The sequence below is a fragment of the Watersipora subatra genome, chromosome 8 (assembly GCF_963576615.1).
Source record: "Watersipora subatra chromosome 8, tzWatSuba1.1, whole genome shotgun sequence".
In the NCBI taxonomy this organism is placed as follows: Eukaryota; Metazoa; Bryozoa; class Gymnolaemata; order Cheilostomatida; family Watersiporidae; genus Watersipora; species Watersipora subatra.
This window is the reverse complement of record NC_088715.1, coordinates 4,020,016-4,042,940: the sequence shown is the minus strand read 5'-3', so window position 1 is coordinate 4,042,940 and position 22,925 is coordinate 4,020,016. Positions and strand designations below refer to the sequence as shown.

General features: G+C 36.9%; 1 long non-coding RNA gene across 1 annotated transcript; it reads right to left on the bottom strand.

The window, feature by feature from the left end:
• Positions 1-19,150: 19,150 nt before the first annotated feature.
• On the bottom strand, positions 19,151-20,351 carry LOC137402088 (uncharacterized). Its single transcript, XR_010979452.1, has 3 exons — positions 20,061-20,351; positions 19,860-19,951; positions 19,151-19,730 (listed from the first exon to the last, which is right to left on the bottom strand). It is a non-coding gene; the product is annotated as an uncharacterized lncRNA (long non-coding RNA).
• Between the last annotated feature and the right edge of the window lie 2,574 nt (positions 20,352-22,925).

Sequence of the window (22,925 nt, the reverse complement as noted above, 5' to 3'; positions counted from 1 at the left end):
TTGTCTATGTATTCTAGTTGTTTATGTACTCTAGTTGTATATGTACTCTAGTTGTCTATGTCTTCTAGTTGTATATGTACTCTAGTTGTCTATGTATTCTAGTTGTCTATGTACTTTAGTTGTCTATATACTCTAGTTTTCTATGCATTCTAGTTGTATATGTACTCTAGTTGTCTATGTATTCTAGTTTTCTATGTATTCTAGTAGTCTATGTATTCTAGTTGTCTATGTACTCTAGTTTTCTATTTACTCTAGTTGTCTATGTACTCTAGTTGTCTATTTACTCTAGTTGTCTATTTACTCTAGTTTTCTATGCATTCTAGTTGTATATGTACTCTAGTTGTCATGTACTCTAGTTGTCTATGTTCTCTAGTTGTCTATGTATTCTAGTTGTCTATGTATTCTAGTTTTCTATGTATTCTAGTAGTCTATGTATTCTAGTTGTCTATGTACTCTAGTTTTCTATTTACTCTAGTTGTCTATGTACTCTAGTTGTCTAGGTATTCTAGTTGTATATGTACTCTAGTTTTCTATGTACTCTAGTTTTTTATGTATTCTAGTAGTCTATGTACTCTAGTTGTATATGTACTCTAGTTGTCTATGTACTCTAGTTGTCTATGTACTCTCGTTGTCTATGTACTCTAGTTGTCCATTTACTCTAGTAGTCTATGCACTCTATATGTCTAGTTGTCCATGTACAAGCATCAAACAATGTTGTTTTCTTTCAACTCCTTTTATTTGAGCATCTGCCTTAATTAGAAGGAGATTCTGATGAATTAGGCAGTTGTAGGTGTACCACTTTTCCAAATGTTATAGTATTTGTTATAACATATGAAAAGATAAAAAAGTATTGCATTAACACATGGATGTAAAACAGTATGCTTTTCCAGTTACATATGTTTTATAGATAATATAATATTCTTACAAGACGTATGCAATCATTTGTAATTACAAAAAGCTCTAATTATGGTAGTTTACTAGTTCGTGTTCAACTGGTTTACTATTGTCTTTGTGTTATTCAGTAGGCTATTTTGCATAAAGCTAATTTGTTAAACCATGAACACATTCTTCTGTTTAATGTGTGTTTTTGGCACCTAAATTTAAAACATTAAACTAACATAACACAATTCTGATGTTTCTACATGAGAACAGGCCTGTATTTACTGGTTGCAAGTTGTGGCAGCTAATGTTAGGCGACTAGTTATGAACACCTGGGGGTGTGGAGGGGCGGTGTAAGCCCCCAACAGGTTTCTCTCATGTAGGGCCTCAGCCAGGCCGTACATCTGAAATTTTTTTAAAAATAATCGTTATTTATCAACATTTTTCTGTTTTTTGAATTTGTCTTGCTTTAGGTGATGTGACCGCCGGGACGTTTTTAGATTAAAATAGGCAAAACTTGACCGCAGGTAAAGTGCTCAGAAAAAAAAATCTTTTTTTTGAGAGTTTTAACAACGATCAATTTTGCCGATTTTATTTCAAGTTTATCTGGAGGTTTTCACGCTTTTGACGGAACATGGCCAAACGGATGTTTGGTTAAACTTCACCTTTTGCAAACCTTTATAAAAATTGTTAACAAGAAGATTTTGCCGCTGATGATAATAATGATGCCTAAGAACTACTAAAAGTTGATGTTTGTCTCTATGGCTTGAAATAAAGTGATATTCTACAGCGATAAAAACTGTCTCCATAGCCGCTGGGCAAATAACTGTTCGAGTAATGATGTTGAGGTCAAGTTATGTGAAGCAATTTTTTATTGCGTAGGAACGGCCCAAACAAATCCGTTCGAGTTAACCTTGTGTTCGAGTTATCCTCGTTCGAGGTGAAATGTTACATTTTATCCAAAGGCGAGTTATCCGAGTTTGTCTGTACTTAGCCACAGAAGATTCCTAAAAAATAGGAATGGCTCAGCCGCTCCAGGTAATACGGGCCTGCATGAGAATACAACTCTGTGCAACTGCTATGGCTTCGTCCTCAGACGAATACTCGAAATCACGAGATAATATTAAGTTAAATGCAATTTTAAGGTGATGTTGAGATTTTCATAGCTTGATTATTCCACCTCAAACTCATCTTTTCCTGTTTGTAAGAAGAGACAACTAATTACTAGTGTCTGTTTTTATGTAGAATTTGATTTATATTGCAAAATTTTAAATTGAAAGGTATTTTTATTTCCAAGTTGAATTCATTTTTTGTCAATTGCTGTCGAAACCACATCTGCTTTGTCTTATCTATGATAACACTTACCAGAAATTGTCTTACCTGTGATAACACTTACCAAAAGTAGTCTTATCTATGATAACACTTACCAGAAGTAATCTTATGTATGTTAACACTTACCAGAAGTAGTCTTATCTGTGATAACACTTACCAGAAGTAGCCTTATCTATGATAACACTTACCAGAAATAGTCCTATCTATAATAACCCTTACCAGAAGTAGCCTTATCTATGATAACACCAAATTTAGTCTTATCTATGATAACACTTACCAGAAATAGCCTTATCTATGATAACACTGACCAGATTTAATCTCATCTGTGATAAAATTTACCAGAAGTTGTCTTACCTGTGATAACACTTACCAAATTTAGTCTTATCTATGATAACCCTTACCAGAAATAGCCTTATCTATGATAACACTTACCAGATTTAATCTCATCTTTGATAAAACTTACCAGAAGTTGTCTTACCTGTGATAACACTTACCAGGTTTAGTCTTATCTATGATAACCCTTACCAGAAGTAGCCTTATCTATGATAACACTTACCAGAAGTAGTCTTATCTATGATAACACTTACCAGATTTAATCTCATCTATGATAACACTTACCAGAAGTAGTCTTATCTATGACAACACCTACCAGAAGTAGTCTTATCTATAATAACCCTTACCAGAAATAGCCTTATCTATGATAACACTTACCAGAAGTAGTCTTACCTGTGATAACACTTACCAGAAGTTGTCTTACCTGTGATAACACTTACCAGAACTAGCTTCATCCATGATGGAGTTTGGTTTAATATTAGTTTTTTCTTTACAGTCTCTCTTTTTTGTTTTAAAACTCTTGCAGTTTCCCCTCTGAGTGGCGCAACGTCCCTAAGAAACTTCTCCTCTTCTTCACTGATGAGCTTTTCTTAAAAATTAATAAATGTGCATATGTATTACGTGTAAAGTTTTCTTTTGGCTGTAGTTGATTTTCAAATGAGTTTTAAAAGTGGTTTCAAAGTTTTAAACTTTCGCTTTTAGTACAAGCTTTTTGATTCACATTTCTTGAGATTTTTTGCATCACTGTTAATCAAAGTTTTGAAGCTTGAGTTCTATGGTGTTTTAAGTAAGTAGCATTTACTACTAGGTGTCATTCTTATAGCTTTGTTGCTGTAGAAGAGCTTCATGTAAATAATGTTGTATTTATGTATGCATCTATGAATGCATCTATGTCTATATCTAAGTATATATCTTCGTATTGATGTAAATATGTATATACCATACAGCCTGTATTCAAACGCCTCTTTATTTGAACTCCACTTCGCTTTGACCACCCACAGGAAAACAGTTAAAAAATAGTGTGTTACCTTTTTATTGACTGCCAGTTCAGTTTTATCACCTCTTTAGCAATTTTTATCTTAATGAGCTCATAATAGCAAGTGATTTTTAAAAAGGTTTCCAAACATACGGGTCAATATCAACTCAATTACATATTCACAATCAGTCCGTTCGTGGTTGCTGAGTCTGTTTTTGAACTCTGAAGCTCAAAGTTATTTTCGAAAAAAAGAATCCCCCTTACTGCTTCACAAAAAACAATATATGTATATATATATATATATATATATATATATATAATATGTATATGTATATATAAAAATAAATACATGTACATAAGTATATATATATATATTTAAAATGTATTTGCATATATATATGCATATATATAAATATTTCTCAAAGTTTGTCTGTGTGTATGTGTGCGTGCCCAGCTATAGCTATTAAAATCTTGGAATAAAGAATCCTTGTCGCAGAATATTTGATCTTGGCCCTATCATTTATAAGGCAAATACCTTATCAGTTACACCAAACGAACTTGATTAATGCACTAAGCGATATATGTCGTTAAATGTCACTAATATGTTGGTGTAAATACCCTACCGCTCTCCATTGTGCTTCAGCGTGATGACGCAACGTCGCAGAGAGCAGTAGGGTAGCGAAATTTTATGCATGCTCAATCTTGAGAGCAAGTAGTTAGCTCGTATTAGTAAGCTTAATTAGCCAATAGCATTGTGCCAGGCTAATCCGTGATCGGGACCGTAATCACGGTCCCGATACCTTACCAACTGCGCTATCTGTCCTGTATATATATATATATATATATATATATATATATATATATATATATATATACAGTAGATGCAGTATGAACAGTCTCTTGCATGAAAGTGCTCAATATTAAAATAGAGCGATGTAAAATTGGGTGAAAATGAAAGTTAAAGTTAAGTTTAAAACAACTTTATTACTAATAGTTTCATATTGCCATGCAATAATCATCAGATAAAATGGTTAGCACTGAAAACGACTTATATATAGATGGAAATAAAAGCGTAGGTCTTAAAATACCTAAATACACCACTGATACGTAGGATTAAAATTAGCAAGCAACACGATTTAAAGCCTCAACAATGCAGAAGTTTAAAAGTTAAGTCTTAAAATTGCTTAAAAGGAATTTGCCAGCATGTCTACATGTTGAAACTAGTTCGCAGAGTTTGTTTAGTTTAAGGTAGCAATGTTAGGATTGTATATAATATAAAATTTCTCATACAGACATAGGTTGCATCTGCCTGTGGTCTTGTTGTATGATGTAGCTCTTTTGACTATGCTCCACTTGATGTTATATTCTATGCCTTGGTCTTTTAAGGTCCATATGTGCTTACTGAGCTCGGTGCTTGATCTTTTCTCTACATTTCTAAAGGTTGTCATATGATTGTAATAGCGTTGTTTGAATGTGGTGTCAGTCAATCCTATGTAATGTTTGTTGGTTTACATCTTCTTACATCAACTTCTTAGATGTAAACCTAAACCTGACGACCGGTATACACAGAATTTACCACAAGCCAAATACACATCCACAGTATGTACACGCCAAGTCCAATCATCCACTTGGAGTAATAAACAACATACCACTAGGTATAAATAGGAGACTGAGCAGCCTGTCATCAGACAACTCCACATTTACCACCGAAACTGACATATACCAGCAGGCACTCAATCTAAGCGGACACAAACACAAGCTTGTGTTTCAGCCTGCCCCGACAAACAATGCGCAAAACAGAGACAAGAATACCAGACGAAGACCGATACTATGGTACAACCCGCCATTCAGCAAAAATGTAGCTAATAACATCGGTAAGATTTTCTTTAATATCCTGGACACAGAGTTCCCTAAATCACACGCTCTTCATAAGATCTTCAATAGAAACTTTGTGAAATTAAGCTACAGCTGTATGAACAATGTGAGCAGTATCATTAGCGCTCATAATACCAGATTGCTGCAGCATCACAATGAGACCCCTATAACTACAGAACCAAGAGAATGCAACTGCCGACATAAGAATGGCTGCCCACTACAAGGAAAGTGCCTGAGCAAGTCAATTATATATAAGGCGACAGTCACCACCAATGATCAATCTGCGGACAAACATTACATAGGATTAACTGACACCACATTCAAACAACGCTATTACAATCATATGACAACCTTTAGAAATGTAGAGAAAAGATCAAGCACCGAGCTCAGTAAGCACATATGGACCTTAAAAGACCAAGGCATAGAATATAACATCAAGTGGAGCATAGTCAAAAGAGCTACATCATACAACAAGACCACAGGCAGATGCAACCTATGTCTGTATGAGAAATTTTATATTATATACAATCCTAACATTGCTACCTTAAACAAACGCTGCGAACTAGTTTCAACATGTAGACATGCTGGCAAATTCCTTTTAAGCAATTTTAAGACTTAACTTTTAAACTTCTGCATTGTTGAGGCTTTAAATCGTGTTGCTTGCTAATTTTAATCCTACGTATCAGTGGTGTATTTAGGTATTTTAAGACCTACGCTTTTATTTCCATCTATATATAAGTCGTTTTCAGTGCTAACAATTTTATCTGATGATTATTGCATGGCAATATGAAACTATTAGTAATAAAGTTGTTTTAAACTTAACTTTACCTTTCATTTTTACTCAATTTTACAATATATATATATATATATATTTATATATATATATATATATATATATATATATATATATATAGACAAGCATGTCCTAAGCAAACCAACCAGATATAGTGGTGGTAGACAAGGAGAACAAGAGGGCTACTATAATAGATATAGCAGTACCCAATGACTACAATATAGCCAGCAAAGAAAAAGAAAAGGTAGAGAAATATCTCCCTCTTGGAGAAGAGATTGAAAAATGCTGAAATGTAAGAACAACTGTAATCCCAGTAGTCATTGGGGCACTGGGCGCAATAACACCGGCGCATGAAATGTGGCTTGCCCAAATACCAACAACAATCAACTCAGGTGAGTTGCAGAAAAGTATGCTATTGGGAACAGCTAAGATCTTGAGGCGAGTGCTCAAAGTTCCAGGTCTCTGGTAGGAGACCCGAGTTAGAGCAGAATTTACCACCCATACGGGGTATCCGGGGTGAGGAAACAATTTTATATATATATATATACTGTATATATATAGTTCGTCTTTGGGTGGAGCACTCCATCCAAGGACGAACTGTACTTCTGATAAAAAATCCAAAGCAGGGGCCGATTTCCAAGAACTACCGACCAATAAAGTGCTTGCCTACTACTTGGAAACTGCTTTCAGGAATAGTTGCAGACAAACTGGAAAAGCACATGAGTCACTACATGACCAGTGCTCAGAAGGGAATTGGGCGTAACACCGGAGGAGCCAAACATCAGTTACTGATGGATTGGATGGTCTGTCAAGACAGCAAGAGAAGGCATACCAACCTTGCCATGGCTTGGATTGACTACAAAAAGGGCTATGACTCAATTCTCCATAGTTGGATACTTAAGTGCCTCAGTATGTACAATGTTCACCCTGCTCTTGTCGCATTCATCAAAATGTCAATGATGAATTGGAAGACAGAATTGGAGGCTAATGACAAAAAGTTGGTGAATGTAAAAATTAAGTGAGGCATCTATCAAAGTGACTCCTTATCATCGCTGCTCTTCTGCATATGCCTAAACCCACTACGCAATATGCTAGAGAAGACTCAATATAGGTACCAGTTTAAGAGTGGCACCAAAATAAACCACCTCTTCTACATGGATGACATAAAGCTGTACGCTAACAAAGTAAGGGACATTGATTCGCTAATACACCTCATTCAGGTATACAGCAAGGACATCGGAATGAACTTCGATATTGTGAAATGTGGAAGGCTAATTCTTAAGAAAGACCAGTCTAAGCTCACAGAATGACAAATGGTGCCATCAAAGATATAGAAGAAGGGTAGAAGTACTTGGGGATCATGCAAAGCAACATCAACTACAAAGTCGAGGTACGTCACAAAGCCATTACCGAATACAAGAAACGCCTTCGGCAGGTCCTACGGAGCCAGATCAGTGCCAGGAATCAAGTCATGGCAATAAATTCCTACGCACAGCCAGTAATAAGATATGCAGCAGGTATAATAGAGTGGACTGAGGAAGTTATCAAGGAAATAGATATAGCAACTCGTAAACTTCTGACTTTGAATGAAGCACTCTACCCAAAATCTGATACTTCTAGATTGTATTTTGATAGGGAAGATGGTGGTAGAGAACTCAAAAGTGTACAGCAGACAGTGAAAGGGGAAGAACAAAGCATCAAAGTCTATGCAGCCTCCATGGCCACTTCAGATAAGTTGCTAGCTGAATGTCAATCGGCTGCTCTGACAATGGAGCTTCGCACTGATGATGAGGAAATTGACTGGTACATGAAAACTCTTCATGGTGTTTACCACCGACAAATATCTGAAGTTAGCGATCTTCACCAGACATACATGTATATGTGGCTGAATAAAGGAAACCTGACGGCTAATACAGAGTCGCTACTCATGGCAGAAAAAATCACTGGTGGTGGTGTCTCCTGCCGAGTCGCGGTTCGGCCTACTTGCGGCATCGGCCGTGTCAAATGGCTTTGCGATCAGTTATAATTTATACTAGAAATTCCACTGTCATACAGCCCACGACCAAAGATATATTAGAAAAAATAAAGGGTACTGATCGTTGATAAATGCAATATTAGCAGTCAAATGGCACTGCAGTGCAATAGGATAACTGCAATGCACTGGGTGTGGGTGTTATTATATACAACAAATAGCAATAATGAAAGGAAAAGATTATATGTTTATATCTCTCCCCCTGCAACAGGAGAAATGCAGGATTGGCCAATATTAGAAGTAAAATGCACTGATATTATTAGAATAACCAATATTAGTAGTATAGTAATAATATAAAACCAATACACAATTGTGTTTACATTTAAAAACGTCATAGTTTTTATAATCTCATAAGTATAATCTCATAATTTTAAAATTTCATAAGAATCGTTAGAAAAAAATATCATCGTCATTTCTTTTACTTACACTGCATTGTACATCAGTTAGAATACCAAAGTACTCAAAAGTCTAAAATGTCAGTTACTTTGAAATCGTCAAAAATGAAACGATTGTAGTACTCCTACGGTAATTACAGAAACCTTCGACAATGCTATAGACTGGTGAAATGTGCACGTTATTTTTTTGTGAAATGCGCACGACTTTATCGTTCTATTCTCTGTCGCTCGGCGTTTCAGTTTCCGGTCTTGACTTTTACTAAACCAAACTTTTCAAGCGTTTTGTGGAGATTTTCATATAAATTAATCTGTCTATTTGTGTATAATCTGATCAGATGGGTAAGTTTTAAGATAATGCCGACGGTTTACAAAAACTTGGTAACATATTTAAATAGGCTTAAATGTGTTTTGTATCGATATTATACTTTAACAACTCTACAAAACGAATGCGAAATTTGTTGATGAAATTTTTAGACAAGGGTTCGTCTCATTGCTGATGATTAATTTTCGTAAGTTGTGTGCACATGCATTTATCATAAAAACTCTCATACTTCGTTTCCGCTCGTTTGAACGTGGGATGATTTTTCGCCTCGCTTTCCTTGAGTGGAGGCTCTGAGGGTATTCAATCAGCATTGAGAGCAGAGACTGTGACCAGAACCAGTGCTGCAGGGCTCTATACTCTTGATGCCAAGCCTCAGCTTCCCCAAACTTACAGTTCTTTCTAGTGAGCTTCGAGGCCCAGATCAAGGGGGGGGGGTCAGGTACCAGCTGGTGTGCTCACTTTTCTTGTTGGCAATAGAAGTGTTTTTTGGCCAAGCTAGTTGCTCGGGGCACAACTCAGCTTTTTCTTGAAGCTTCTCAGCTTGTTTCTTAGGCTGGACAGGCGAGTTGCTGGTTGGACTTTTCAGTTCGTCTTTTTGTCCTGGCAGGCAGGCTATCGGCTTGAGATACGTCGATCCAGGTTGGCTCGGCCATGGAGAGGTGATCCGAGATTGCCACGTTAACTTCAGCTCGGCCTGTCGCTTGAATCACTCTCATTAAAGCACATGCCAGTCTACACTGCCCAACATGGCCTAAGTGCCTTGAGGTGCCAATGGGCTATGGTTCATATAGAGATACACAGGTTCATGGAGAGGTCGGCAGGCTATTCTCTCTTTTGTAAGAAGATAGGTCACTTGGCTACATCAAATTGGTATACTGCACTACTACACTTATCTCATTCATGTGCTTTCCAATGTGACATCACCAGATTATAGGAGACGTGTTGCCAATGGCAGACACACATGTAGAGGGCAAGTTGCTATAATGCAGACTGCCTACTTTTCCATGTGATGGAGGTGACATCGCAAGGTACGATCTGAGCTGGCTTTGGCCGATCACTTGAAAGCAGAGCACCAACGTGGTATGACTAAACATAAGCTTTTTGTTTGAAGCATTCAGAGATGCCAAGGCCAACATCAGATATCAAAGGTCAAGACAATCCCCTTTTTGTGCTGGAAGACCATTGTTTCGTTCGAGTCTGGTGGAACTCGTTTGAGTCAGGTGTGGTGTCTACTGAACCTAATCTTGCCTCCTTGTCTGAGTCTAGGAGGACAACCAATCATTCCGAGTCTACTTCTTCCAATGGCTTGAATGGCTCAACATATAATTATGCGATAGAACTTACAGTAGCACTTGGTTGTCAAGATATAAAACAATGTTCGGTATTAGGTATGTATTAGGGATCGGTACGTCTTCGGGAGAGTACTTGTTCTTTGCAGTGCGGGAATGCAAAGGCCCTGGCCTACTAAGTTTTTGAGGTTGCCACCCTTTTTTGGTCTTTTCATCTATACACAAGGTTTTGCTCGGAATTGGCTGACACTGCTGATAACCACGCCCATTCTTCATATTGGCTTGGTTGCTCAGTGGTCTGAGCTGGCAAAGGATTATGCCGAGCGTCAACAGGTGTCATTGACTCTGGGCTTCAGGGTCTAACTGGTTCTTCTGGAGTATCAGCCCATTACTCCTCTAGTTGCTTTTGGCATTCTTTCAGCCAAGCTCCGAGTTCTTTGCTGAACTTTGAGTTGTTGGTAGCCTTAGTTCTTAGCTTTGCCAACTGCGGCTTGATGTCTAACTAGGCTCCGACTTTATGCTTTCTGGCCTTGGGCACTTTTCTAAAAGGGCCTCTGCAAGACTCCATTGTGGCTAGTGCTCAGCCGAGCTCCTACGGGCAAGTGTAGAGCGGTTTGTACTGAAGATTGACCTTTGCCCTTGACATTCGATCAGTCAAGTATGGTCTAGCCAGGTATAGCTTTACAAACTTTGCTTAGAGTTATCTTCTCTTTTTCTATTTTTTGTTCAGCAGCCAAACTCAGTCTCTCGAGGCATAGAGTCTTCTTGCCGAACAGTTGCTTAGTCCTCTCTGAGAGCCGTCTATACCTTGTTCAGTCTCTTGACTGGTTCCACCATGTAATCATGCATTAGCTGAGCCTCAGTGGGTAGTGAATAAACGTGTTATTAGTTTCACTTTGCTGTTTACAAAAAAAAGCAAAACAATGTAAATGAACGTCAAAATGTGCACTTTCCATGAACTTATTGTGAAAATTACCGCAATCATGGTCACAATCATAACACCAGTGAGATTGATGATGAAAAGGAAAAAAGACGTCAATGTAAACTAATGATGCTGCAGTTATAGAAGGATTCACAAATCAAAAAAGTCAAGTTTTTGCTTTTTGTATCGCTAAAGAAGTGAGCTTCGAAAGATCTTGAAATGAATTAGGCAATTTACAAGTGTTTTACTGTTCTTATAATGTTGAAACCTTATAACATAAATGTTCCTGGAACAGATTATTCACGTTGTAGGAGCGTCTACTGTATAACTTATAAACTTGCAGGTTTATAGCATACTAGCTGCATCACCCGTTCACAGGAACAGATTCACATACAGCAAAAGGTTTATTGAGAGTTGTCTGTGATACTGTAAAACAACTCCAAATATGCAGTCTACTGAAATTGTTGCGCTGATCAGAATATACATAGACATATGCAGTCATACATTTCAACAATGTTGAGAAGAACAATGGAAATCTGTAATTTGTTTTATAGCTAGTCTACAATATATCAGTCTCAAGCCACTAAAATTGTCCTAATTAATAATGAAAGGAGTTGGTAATGAAATTAGCATTGCTAGGCAAACTGAAGTTTTTCAAACTGACAGTATTGAAAAATTTTGCATATTTTAATAAATACTACAAAATATTTTGCTATTGCACTGCTGAGCTATCGACAGCATTTATTGAATGGAGACTCCTAATCCTAAAACACTAATCATAGCCCACCAGTTCTTTGTCTATGGCCTGTGTTTTAACATGGTATATATTGTACAAACAGTGCAGCAGTAATGTGGTTGTGTTGATAAAACTTATTATCAGTAAAATTTACATGTATAATGCCACAGACAGTATGATGTCAAGGCAAATACAGCGTTAGCACATTACAATAATAAAACATAACGTCAACATGACAGCCTTTTCGCCAAGCAGAAACTGCTGAGCAAACACGGCTATGACTAGAACAGGCCAAAACTACTACTAAAAGCGTTCTTAAAAGTGAATGAGATGGTGTGCTTTTTTTTAATATACCCTGCTTTCTGCTTTCTCATTGTTGCCTATCGCATCGCTCAGAGTACCCACGCAAGTTCTGTAGTGGTAAGTTACAGTACTCGTAGCTGGAAAAAAATTAGTAACTCATCTGCAGAAGGAAATGAACACGTTTACTATCACAAACAGTCGCAAATTCAATGTTTTTAAGTAGTGGAGGTGTGACAATTCATAAACAATACAACATTGAATGAGAAGTACTTACCATATGAAAGTAGAAACTTAGTAGGTAATTTTCAATGTGTAAACGACGTTTTTTTCGGTTGCTGAAAGACACAAACGTTCATGTGACCTTCCCTGTACGCGTTGGCAGTAAATATTACTTGTAACATGTAATTTACTGCTCATTAATTTGTTTAATGAGTAGTAAATTTTATTCAATTTTACTAATTTATTTGCTACTCGTATTATTTCAGTTCGCTTTGGTCGACCAAATCGAAAAAAGGAAAGATCCCTCTATAAGGTGGACTAACATACACACTCACACAAATATACAGGCAAATTTTTTGCCATTTATATAGTAAATTATTTGATAGCATCATTGAGTTATATAGACTCAGGTTACAAGGAATCGGCACTCCTAATTCCTGTTCTATTGCACATAAAGATTCAGTTTTGGCTGAAAACTGTAGCAACCATGTCAATGAGTGCAATGAATTTTTGTGCATCACTATTAAATATAGTTATAACATAAAAATACGGTTTCAAATTTAGAAAGAAATAAAAAATTAAAAGCTTGATTAAATTGCAATGCAAGCTATAAAAACATAATATTATCGTAGGGTAACTGCAAGCAATAGATATCAACCGATACAAATATTTTTTAGCTTTTCAATGCATATTTGTTTCGAAATCTACGACAAGTTGGAGGTAAGTTATAGCAGATTTATTGCACCCAAAAGAGTTAATGTCACTCTGCTTCAAAGAGTGCAAAATATAGGTGACATTTCCTTCGCTCGTAAAAGAGTCAAGCTTAGCTTCCTAAAATTCTGATGAGCTATTTGAAAATTACAACGCCTACCTCTATTTGAACGTCACCTTTAATAAAACGCAACTACATAAAATGGAGCGATACGATATTCAAATAGAAATTTTGCGGTGCCTGTGTTTGCCAGACAGAAATATCTGACCTTCAGTAGCCAATTTGCAAGAAGGCTATAGGAATATTTGTCTATATGAATAGCGAGGAGCGATGGTTTGGCATTATTCTTTCTTAACCCACAATTAAGCTGGTTAATCTAATATCATGTCACTCTACTTCAAAGTTGGAAACCTTCAGTTTCGCCGCAAAACTTGTCTTGTATGACAACTGTTCGCAACATAATATGTATTATGTTATATATATTATATATAATATGTATTATATAATATTACACAATATATATTACATGGAATATATATTATGTATTATGTAATATGTATTATGACAAAAATTTACACAGACAAAAACAATTACTAGAATGACTTACAAACTGGTGTGCTTTAGATTTGAATAACTGTAAAACAGCTTTGACAGAACTAAAACATCAGGCCACTTATTTAACGTCAGCTTTGTGCTTAGACTTGTACTTAGACTTAGACTCGTGCTTAGACTTAGACTCGTGCTTAGAGTTAGACTTGTGTTTAGACTTAGACTTGTGCTTAGACTTAGACTCGTGCTTAAACTTAGACTCATGCTTAGACTTAGACTTGTGCTTAGACTTAGACTTGTGCTTAGACTTGGACTCGTGCTTAGACTGGGATTTTTGCTTAAACTCAGACTTGTGCTTAGACAGAGTTAGACTCCTGCTTAGACTGACTCGCATACAACATGAAACATTGTTTGAATAAAATATAACTATACTCAATTGAGAGCACAGAAAAAGATTTTTGTTCTGTTCAGTTTCCAGAGCACTAGACTGAAGATTTTCTGTTTACATATAATGGTACTTAGGCATAATGTACCACTAGTCTATTCAGACTCAGTCTAACAGGAACATATGTTTATGAGCTGTCATTTAAGAAATTGGTGAATCAATTTGCTGAGTTAATTCAACTCACTGTAGTCATCCAGAATCTTATTGTATTTTTGGGAAATAGTCTCAGAGTAAAGGTACTCCATAGCGGTACTTCGTTGGTTCGTTTCAATTTCTACAAGCTCAGCAATCGTTAGCTCTCGTAGAGTCAAGCTAAGCCTGAAAAAATATATTGCCAACATATATTCCATATACATACACGTCATAAACATTCACATCACATATATAGATATATTTCATATACCAAAACATCATGTACATATATGTCATATACATCTACATTACATACATGTATGTCATACGTATATACATGTACATACATACATTTACATACATACATTTACATGCATACATACATGTATGCATACAAGCCAAGCCAAGCCGATGTACAGCCAAGCCAAGCCGAGTCAAGCCACAGCCAAGCCAGAGCCGCACCGACGCGGTACTGAACCAGCTGGACCGAGCCGGGTTTAACCAAGCAGAACAAGGGCGGAGTTTAGCAGCTATATAAGCATGAACATTTGCAGTAGAGAGCAGAGCTGTTCTGGGCATGTTCATTGCTTGTTACTTTATTTTTTCTTGTACACCTTGATGAACTATGCAAAAATATATGTATTGTACTCATGCACGAGTCTTGTACTAGTGGAGGAAAGTGAAGGTCGCACAAAACCTTTACATGAGTCCCCCTTCACCTGAGTTGTCATCGTCTCCGCCGGCTGTTGCTGTGAGGGAAAGTACACCCATGAGGCAGCCAGAGCCAGAGAGAAAGTCAGACCATGGAAGAAAACCATCGTAAAGACCATTAAGTACTTGTCTTCTTGAACTGTAACGCGAGCGAAAGAGCAGGTGAAAGATGGGAGCTGCTGTATCTGCCAGTCCACAACCAGCACCCGGCGGATCCAATTTCACATGCTGCAACACTACGTCTTGTTTGTGTGCCCCTACAATTGGCAGCACGTGTCGAGGGACTAGATGTTGCTCCACCACGCGACTCACCAGCAAGGAGGAGTAGAGCCGGTGGTATATCTGGTGGACCAAGACTCCTGGGAGCAGGTCTGCTAGGAGAACATGAGGGGCTCCCTGATGATGGCTGCCTGCACACCCACGACCAGAAGAAGGAGACGTCGCAGCCCCCGGAGAGGGGCACAGCGGGCTAGGACACCACTGTGCCCCCAACCCGGGTCCGCATCCCCAAAGCCGAGTCGCGCATCCTGACTGAATAATAGGACGGACTCCAGACAGCCAGACCCTCCTACAGACGCAGCGCAGCGTGGCCCGGTTGCTAACACAAGACGCCCAGGAGTAGACGAGGGCTGCCGAGACTATAAAAGCGTTCCTACGGCAGGGACACTTGGAGGACCGGGAACGCCAGCTACTATTGGAGGAAATAGAGCGCCTCCGTTATGGAGCCCGCCAGCCTGAGGCTCCCGCAGAATGTGAATTAGAGACTGCAGTCATCAATAAGGGAGAGTGTGTGGTGGATGGGGTCTCCTTACATTTAGCCAAGCCAAGCTGATGTACAGCCAAGCTGAGTCAAGCCACAGCCAAGCCAGAGCCGTACCGACTCGGTACTGAACCGAGCTGGACCGAGCTGGACCGAGCTGACCCGGGCCAAGCCGAGTCGTTTAGCAGCTATATAAACACGAACATTTGCAGTAGAGAGCAGAGCTGTTCTGGGCCTGTTCATGGCCTGTTACTTGATTATTTTTTGTACACCTTGATGAACTAAGCAGAAATATATGTATTGTACTCATGCATGAGTCTTGTACTAGTGGATGAAAGTGAAGGTTGCACAAAACCTTTGCAATACATACATACATACATGCATGCATGCATACATACATACATACATACATACATACACACGTACGTACGTACATACATACGTACGTACATACGTACGTACGTACGTACATGCATACATCCATACATACATACATGAAATTATTTACAAATGCTAGCTCCAATGTATTACACATGTTTATAGAAGAAATGACATCAGTAGTATATAGAGAGCAGATCTACACACAAAAGTGACGGATCCAGCGGGGGGATAGAAAAAGGGGGTTGTGAATTAAATTGGCTAGGGGTGTAGATTGAATCGTGTGGAGTTGAATGAGATGTTGGGGTTTGGGGGGAAATTGTGGTGTAGAGTAGGGGGTTGAATTCGAGGGGTTACGGATCCGCTCCTGGCGTAATCGGCGGATTATCTGTGGATGAGTCATCGGATTAGCGGGGGATGAGTCATCCGATTGAACGCGGATTATCGCGGGATTAGTCGGGGGAATCGTCGCGGATTAGTCGGGCGAATCGTCGCCGATTATCGGTGGAATAGTGGGGGTGAATATCTGGGACATCGAGGGCTGGATGGTTTTCCGGAGTGGATCTCGCGGATTATCGAGGAGAGCGAGAGATTACCTAGCGGATGAGTGAGGGGGTTAATATCTGGGACACCGAGGGGTTGATTTTCCGGAGATTGTTATATATTTGGTTGAATGAGAGATAAGTTTTTATTATAAAATATAAACTATAAATGTTACAAAAAATTCAAAATCATTCTGTCATTCGTTTTAAAAAGGAAAGTTTTGGAATACATCTTTCATCAATTTCTGTGTCACATCGAAGAACTAAAATAAGAGTTGATTTTCCCAAAGAATTGAGAAACTGAACAGGAAGTAACAAATCTAATCCTTCATTATTTCCAATATTATCATATATGAAGGTATCTTTAGGTGTAGTAGAATTTGAAATAGGTTGAAGATTACAGATAAAGTCAATATCTTGAAAATTCGATCCTGGAGGACATTGCAACATTGAAAGAGTAGAGTTATATCCACATAATTCTCCTCTGTAGAATAATTTGAAATCAATTAGAATATCGATTGTGGAATTTTGAACTGAATATTCACATTCAGAATATGTTAGAACTTGCTCCGATGAAGCTGACACTATAGGATTAAGGTATAGGTTTTTTCCATCTGCTTCATCTTCATTTAGTAGTTCTTTACATGCAAATCTGTGATTGCCTGGTAATGGATAACCACAATGAATGTAGTCCAATGGAAATATTCTTCCGCATGTTTCATTATTCTTGTGATATAAAGTAGTTTCTTCGAATGGAAGTAGTAATGAAACTTCAAATTCATTGAGTGTTCTGCTTAAGCAGTTATTCGCATCGGTAACATATTGAATTCTTTGATTTCCATTTATTATTCCCGTAAAGCGTAAAATGAGAAATATTATAATGTGCAAATTCATTATAGTCATAGTGTCTTTTTAAAATACTACTCTCTTGACTGAAGTAGGCAAAGAAAATGCATAAAAAAGTATGTCAATATAATATATATAGTTCATTCTTCAAAATTATCTTGAAATACTATACAAAAAAAAGTTATTCAATTCTATTTGATGAGTCAATCCTTCTTGGATATAAAGTGATTAAATATAAAGAATTATGCAAAGTCTAACTGTGATGATTATCAATTCTTCCCATTGATATGTAGGAGTTCACTGAAGTAACGATTTGTAGCATGTTGATCATTGGCTTCTCCTCTCAAATATGGATAAAGTCTTGTTTCGGTTAATATTATGTTTGAAGGTGTGTTCCAATCAAGTGAGGATAATAATGATAGTTGGACTTTGTCACTCCTTGGTCCGATTTGAGCAGATTCCAAACACGTTCCAATATCGAGTTCGGCAAAAGTCTCATGAAGTTCTTGTCGAGTCAATCCTTCATTTCCATATCGTATTTGCATTATTCTAATACAATATTGACATCCTCGAGCTCCCTCGAAGCATCCACACCGACTTTCTAAATATGTTACGAAACGTTTATAGATATAGAATCCGATAACATAGTAAAAAGTTTCTTCAGTAACTCTTCTGATGAATTTTTTTGTGTTTTTCTTTACAACCACTCTTGATAATTGTCCATCCTTAAGATGAGCTGGAATAAACTCCTCTAGAAATATAACCGACATTGTTTCTGTTTTCTTCGTTTTTTTTTTTTTTGGTTCCTTCACCAACAGAGCTAAATTGAAGAATGGTGGAGAAATCTAGAGGAGTAGACTTAATATCATTCCGAATCTTTTTTTTTTATTTTCATCCAACAGATTTTTCATCTATAATTACATCATCAATTTCATGCTCGATTTCCTCTTCCACGCTTTCTCCGATTAATGGAAATTGTGCTATATGAATGAGTCTTCTGAAGAGCAGTTGTTTCGTTTCATCACGTTGAGTAGGATGAGTCATGTAGTGCCGAATTCTATTCCAAAACACGGTTTCAAAAATCGTTTCTTCCATCGTTTTAAAATCGGTCGCGATAAATCTGTTAATCCATTCTAAATCAACCTCTTTTCCAATTTTACCTTCTCGAATGGTAGCTTCAAGATCAACCCATTCAAAGGTCATCTTCAAATCTGAGGGTGTTATCGATATTTCTTTTACACATAATGTTGATTCCAAACATTCCCTGCATTCCAACGCACTGCAGACACAGTTGGACTTTAATCTTTTCAATGACACAACTTTTCTAAAAGCAGCTGTTCCTAGAATGTAGTATAAACATTCCTCGGTAAGATGAGTACGAATTTGTTCATTTTTGTCAAGATGAACCAAGATGTTATCTGGGATTATTTCTGCAACCTCGAATGGAACAAAATCTTTAATCAGAATGTTTTGAGTCATGTTACTATGAGAAAGTCTACATTCGAAATGATTTTACATTGGATAGTATATTGAATTTATATGAGCTTAGTTATATATTATTGATATTGTATATACGAAAAGAAGAGCCAATGAAGAAAATAAAATTTTATAGTAATAATACATCGAGGAGCAAAACTCTACTATCATATATACTTAACAACAAATTCACTTCTAAAAATTATGCTAAAATATATTCTGTGCTCACTCCATCGTTACATACTCTTCTTTTTGAATAAAAATATGTTAATCCAGTTCTAAGTTGAGTGTATGAGAACACTCTATTGTCTTTTTTTACAAAACCTTTGTTTACCCCTTCCTTAGGAGATCTTGAATGTAATACTTTTAAAAAAGTGTCTTTTGTAAAACTATTCGTAGTTTTACTTAATCCTTTACTGCTATGCTTTGTAGAATGAGTTTCATCATTCCAGCAAAAGTAAGTCTTAGAATTTAAGGCTACTATTCCATGTCCTGAAAATTCTACTTTGAATAAACCAGGAGTCCTTATATCATATTGATATACTTCTTTGCAACAATTTTGTAATTCCCACAACTTTGTAGGAACAGATTTACAGAGTTGGAAATCATCCGCGTGTCGATCGCAATACATCCTAGGAAACCATTTTCCATATTCTTTGTAGTATATATCAGCGATCTCTTTTCTAACGATATTATCCATAGGTGCTGAAAGAGCCATGTAGGCACTATCTGTATCCATCGCCACATACTGGAAGTCCTTTCTGTCGAAGTATCTAAAATAAAAAATTTCAATCCTTAATTCTTGTTATCTTAGTATTATAATACTCCCATTTCAAAAATTATCATTCAAATGTTTACCATTATACATATTTTTTCTAAAAGATACAAATGAGATTACTTACCTATCCATGAAGTCATAGTAGAACTCCAACATCCGAAGTTTAGCCAGTTGTAATATGGAGAATCCGATATGTACAGGTATATCCATTTTCATCTGAATAAATATATACAGTCCTATTAGATTCCTTTACATATATTAGCTCAAGTAAATTTTTCATTATGATTCAATTATATCAATAAGATAATAAATATATACTACTAACCGAAGGCTTGTGTTGAGTCAACTCATAGAAGCTATCAACGATTTCCTCCAAAGATTCAAATCTGTGTGATCGTATTCTCAAGGATGCTTCATAATCTCCTTGAATATACTTGACATTTCGATGTTTTAATTTCTCAGTGATTGTTTTCCCGTACGATGAATTTCCAATGAGTTTATTGGTTGTGGCTATCAACTCTTGGTCAGGATCTTTGTCACCAGCTCTTCTAGCATTTGAGACAGATTCTCCAAATGACTGGAAAACTCTTCTAGGGGTGTATTCTATGACTTGATATATTTTGGTTATAATCAATCCATGATTAAGATACCATTTTGCTAAAGTGGTGAGTAGTAAAATTTTTTCTCCAAACATACTCCCCACCAAAGTTCGTTGTTCTTGAGGTAGCATTCCTTCCTTTTCAGCAAATTCTTTCATACTTTCACTAAGATGATTTCTATTCAAAGATGTATTCTTGAAAACGGGGCTCATTTCTGAAAACTTTTCGTATAAGTTTTCAGGAACAGATATATCGCATTCAATGAATCCATATATCTCCCCTTTTATAATCTGCTGAATAATCTCATCCTCGGTGGCAAAGGAATTGGAAGGATAAAACTCTTCGTTGAAGATACTAATAAAGTTCTTAATCTCGGTGTTATCCTCAATCATCTTGTTCCATTCACACTCCCAGATTCTTACTAAACGATATCCAAGTTCTTTAACATATTCTTCCTTCTTTATCGTTTCCTCCAGAACTTCACTCATGGGTCGATTCTTATATGGATGTATACTTATTCCTTTGGTCTTGTTACAGTTATGTCCATGCCAGAAACATCCATGAAATTGAAACACTGTATTCGATTCTTCACAATATCCATCAACAGGAAGATTATGTTGTCCAATTCTAAATTCTTTATCGTTGTTTTCATGTAAGATTTGAATATTGTCCTTCCAAGTCAAAAATTGTAACCATCCATGAGCAGCCATGCTATTTTTTCGAGAATGAGTGTATGCAAATCCATTTTCGAATCGTCTTATTCTAGGGTTTCCAGTAGGCATTTCTTGCATCATACTCCACAAATATAATGCATTTGCATCAACTCCTAGAATAAGTTCACAAAGTTTGGATTCCTTTCCAAACTTTCTTTCTCGAATCAGTGTTTTCTTCGACTCATGAAGTCTGTGAAAAACAATGCTAGGTCCACCTACGATATTGTCCTTGATAGTAAAGTAAATATCTTTATCACTTTCCTTGATCAGACAGACAGGTTGACAAGCTTTGAAATGATGTGATGAGATTGTCTGATGATGAGAACTCATAGGATGAGGAGGCGAATCTGAAAGTTTCAACATCCATTTTACTGCCAATCCAGGAAGTGAAATGGCATCTTTCAACATATCGATTCCCATGGTTCTGTAAACTTCTTTTTGTTTTTCTACAGCTTCAACAAATGGTACTACATCGAGATTGTTGTACCATACTAGAAAATCTTTTAACGTTTTCATCTTCTCTTGTTTCCAAATGTTTAAACAGATTTCATAATCAGCATCCGAAATATGTTCATCTCTCAAAGAACTGTAAAAGCATTCTTTAGCTGGTAGAAACGGTTGTTTCAACTTCTCAAGATCATCCATATATTCATAAGGATAGAATCCTTTTTGTTGAGAGCATTTGAAAGCTTTGAGATACTTTGCATAGGAAAATCCTGGAGCAATGAAGTTGGAAATATCCAAGAATTTGAATCTTCTTGATTGAATACAGCTCATCTTGTTTGTTCTTTTCACTACAAAATCAAAATCTTCGTCTTCTGTGTCTTGAAGACATCGAAGTAGAGGTCCTTTCATCACATTCAGGTCGTAGTTTTGTGAATTAAATCCTAGAATCGGAATACATGAGATGAATTTGTCGAAACGATTAAATAAATGACAAAATTCCTCTCTTGAATGGTATACTCGAGGATTGGAAAATTTGCAGGATTTAAATCTTCCTTCAACTTTTCCTTGCTTTTCAGCTTTTGCCTTCATCAACTGTCTAATGTAGTAAAGTTTTTTTTCAAGGATATCCCGGGCTTCATCAGCAATTTGGGAAATATACTGAACAAAAGAAGATATACAAGAATCAGTATCTCCCTCACTTACAAAACACTTTGGATCCTTAAATCCGGGTACATTTGAACAAACTGATATACTCATCAATTCGTGTCTCGATGTGAATGTAACCGAATTGGAATTTGGTGGAAGGTCGGATTTTGGAAGATAACACTCGATATCATAGGTGATTAAAAAGGGATAATAAGTATCTTCCTCAGCCACGGATATTCCTATCTCTCGTTTCAGTTGTTCGAAAATTGTAGGTGTTGCCTTAAACTTTCCTCCTTCGAAGATGAAGTTTGTTACTACTTCTTGACTACATTTATGTCTATTGAAATTTCCTCTTTTTGTAAAGCTCACTTCACAGGAAGGACAACTAAACCCTTTAGTATAAGCATTAACATCCTTGATGAAACTGAAATGAGAGTTCTGCAAATCGAGGAAGAGTTCCTTTCCCTCTTTTTGGGACGATGTCCAGATGACTGTTGAGGTTTCATCAGCATTCAGAGAAAATACGGTTATACGGAGGTCAAAACATTTCTCAAGAGAAATTAAGTCTCCTAACTCAATTCCAGGAAAATTATTCATCAGAACTTTGTTGGATGAGGAAGAAGAAATGTGATTCGAGTACTTTTGAAATAGCACCTTCACAAGTTGCTGTTTTGGTCTTTGTCTGGTGCAACTACATCGGTTTGAACACTTACACATTACCTTCAATGCTAAACATCTGAAGAAACAGAGATTGTCTGTGTAAGGAGTGCAGCTACGAGGAATGTT